Source organism: Ziziphus jujuba, chromosome 1 (genome assembly GCF_031755915.1).
Source record: "Ziziphus jujuba cultivar Dongzao chromosome 1, ASM3175591v1".
Classification (NCBI taxonomy): domain Eukaryota; kingdom Viridiplantae; phylum Streptophyta; class Magnoliopsida; order Rosales; family Rhamnaceae; genus Ziziphus; species Ziziphus jujuba.
Window position 1 is genome coordinate 30,570,119 of NC_083379.1, and position 3,412 is coordinate 30,573,530.

Here is a 3,412-nt window from a genome sequence, read left to right on the forward strand (position 1 = left end):
ATTGAAGAATGTATATTTTACATGTTGTTGCATTTAACACACATTAGGGGACTTGTGGGGGCCAAAAAAGTTGTCGCATGTGATTACCATAGGGGTTTCAGTAATTACCGATGATTTCTACGGTAATTTTTCCAACAAGTATAAATTGATTACTGTAGGTTTCATCGGTAATTATCGAAGGCCCTACGGTAATCAAATTTTTATGCCAATTTGAGAACTTTTTTCAGAACTTTTGGGGTTTTTTTTTTTTTTAGGATCATTGAAGAATGTATATTTTACATGTTTTTGCATTTAACACACATTAGGGAAATTATGGGGGCCAAAAAATTGGAAAAATGTGATTACCACAGGGGTTTCGATAATTATCGATGAAACCTACAGTAACCAAATATTTTTGCCAATTTGAGAACTTTTTCCAAACTTTTTGGAGTTTTTTCTGTTTAGGGTCATTGATATTTTATCAACACAATACGACAAATGACTTTTCCAACAAAACAACACATAAAACCAACATCTATTATGCCAAAACACACGTTACACGGTTGAGCTACTAATTGCATTCCTTACTACATTGCATAACACATGCATACCACATAGCATGCCCTCATTGTCTTAATATAGCATAGAGCGATTTATGGTCCTTCAGTTGAATGGTGCTGTTGGTTGGCAGTGCTATCAAGAGGTATGACGGTTGAGCATGATCGACTGCTGTGACCAATCTGTTTGCACCTTCTGAATCTATATTGATGACGCTCCTCTCCTTGAGATGGAATCCTCTCCTTTCTTGGTCTTCCTGACTGTTTGCCAATCTTAGGTGAAAGTACAAGCTGGTTTATGACATCATCTAGAGCATGCCACTGACATTTTTCTCCAAGTGGATATATGGTTTCCGAATATGTTTCACGGAGTGAGTCAACTGAGTAATGCACCGAGCAAAGGATATATGGAGAAATATGTTGATGCTTACATGGTGCAATTGCATGGACACAAGGAAAGCTAGGTTTCTCTATATGGCATGTGCATTAACTGTCAAATTTAAATGAATAATATGCTTCAGTGACTACTAAATAAGGGTGCTTATGAAATGAATGATGCAATCTAGAGAAAATCAACTCTAATAAATTGAAAAGTGTGCAAAGACTTTCAGACAGAAATTTTACCAGCCTAATCAAGTACACTCCTCATTGCCAACACTATGATAAAGAAAGGTTGTAAACATGTCCCCAAAGAAAAATGGTTGTATCCATGTTCCCAAAGAAAAGTTTATAGTATATGGTTAGACAACATAAAAGAAAAGCTCTTTAGGTAAACAAATCAAACACCGATAACATACAAAACTACATGGTAATAATTTAGAGAATGTCATATAAAAAAATAAAGCAAAAGGTCATCAAGTTATTTTCTCTCATGGACATAATAAAATCCATTTCCTCCAAATCATAGTTAACATAACAGAGCTGCATTAGGAGGATAAAATGCTTTAAATTATTTCTAGCATACAAAAAAACACAAAATATAATTCTTCCAGCATACAAAATCCACATTCATCAGCATAAAAAATTCACATTCTTCCATACTTCATTAAAAATAAAGACAAAATTAGGGAGAAAAATTTACGCTACATACCTTTGAAAATTTATGCCACTGCCCAAATTTAGTCAATCCTTCAATTAACTAGTTCTTCCTTTCTTCATATATGAGCTTCTTTAAGTTGAACTTGTCAAACAAAGAAAGAGAACAACTATCGTCAGATTCTTTGTTTATAAAAGGAAAAACAAACAAAGAAAGTCATCCATGTAACCAAGTAACTATGGTAAGGAATGGCTACTGCAGCTATGTATCAGAATTATTATTATCATATAGTAAATACACCTTCCTTTTCCAAATTTGTTTTAGGTATATTATCACCAAGAAATATAACTGCTGTTAGAATTCTTCTGGTGAATTACCTGCTCTATGCAGAATTTAAGTAATCCACTCACAAGAGTTTACTGCAGTTGATAAAAGACCTTCAAAATTCTTCAACTGAGGTGCAGGCATTTTGCAGAATTTGTTAAGAGTCAAATTTCAAATGTACAAAACATGTATCTCAACCTAACCACAAAAATATTAAATTTTTTCAATTTACAGAACATATGAATATTAATTTGAGCAACAAATGGAATATAATGCCTAACTCTTATCCAATACCACAAGGCAAAGAATATTAACTCCAAAATATATAATCTTCTTGATGATTATTGGAGAAATTTCCAATTGGATCATCAAAATTTGCAAGTGGGATAGTTTGAGTGGGCTTAATGTAGAAAAATGAAATAGACCTTAAAATTTTCTAATATGTGATCATCATATTCTGCCATCGATATGTATTTGCAGCAACCCAATAACTAAAATTATGATTTAATATATACCTTTTTTCTTGAAAGAATCATGACTAAAAGTATGTAAATGTGAATGAAATAGAAATATATTTCAAATATTTACGTCTTTAATTGATAATAAAGTTGTGTAAAGTTCATTGAAATATACTTTTGGTTTAATATTATACCTCCTTTTTTGAGCCACCAATCTCCACAGTAACTTATTTTTCCATGGCAAGATAAAAAATGCAATCATAAGATAAACCAAGCCCATGAGTTATCCTTTGAAAAAACATTATAACCTATTGTTACCAATGCATGTAATATATATATATATAGTCTGTGCATGAAAGAAATAATAAACAGGGGCATAAATTTACTTTTTTACCAATTAAAATACAAGATGAAAGAATAGGTTTATATATCACCTTTAGGCAATCCTATCCATAATTGTTATTGCAATTATTTCATAATATATACGAGATCATTGTGTTGTACTAATACATTTCTTCAATGCATCTATGTTAATATTTTTTCCAACGGACTACTAAGATAGCATAAGCAAAATATAATGTTTTCCTTGTATGAATAACACACTAAAATGTTTATTACATTATTTCAATGAGGAATCATTTTCCAGAAATTGATTTTGAAAATTCTTTAGTATTTGGTGCATGGAAAATATAAGAAGGAACAAAAATTTTAAAAATCTAGGATAATGAAACTTAGATTTTTTTTTTTTTTTTTGGGAACAAGTTTGAATTAAAAAATACTTCTCTCAACATGTCCCAAATAGCTTCCCAAAAAAAAAAAAAAAAAAAACAACATTACAGTTTACAAAGTCATATTCCTTTATAAAGTATTTTCCTTGGGAATTATCGGCCTACCAAATAACAAAGTAAATAATTCAAGCAAAAACCAGATACTGCCATTATCTTTTCTCTAATTGTGACAAACTATGAATGAAGGATAATTTAGAAGTTCCACAACGTTGAATCTTGATGTGAAATTAATTATTTTTAGAAAAATAAAATAAAAATAAAAATATAAGT

The 3,412-nt window shown here is 30.6% G+C and overlaps 1 long non-coding RNA gene across 1 annotated transcript; it reads right to left on the reverse strand.

The window, feature by feature from the left end:
• Window positions 1-496: 496 nt before the first annotated feature.
• On the reverse strand, window positions 497-1,919 carry LOC132800257 (uncharacterized). Its single transcript, XR_009635208.1, has 2 exons — window positions 1,627-1,919; window positions 497-1,026 (listed from the first exon to the last, which is right to left on the reverse strand). It is a non-coding gene; the product is annotated as an uncharacterized LOC132800257 (long non-coding RNA).
• Between the last annotated feature and the right edge of the window lie 1,493 nt (window positions 1,920-3,412).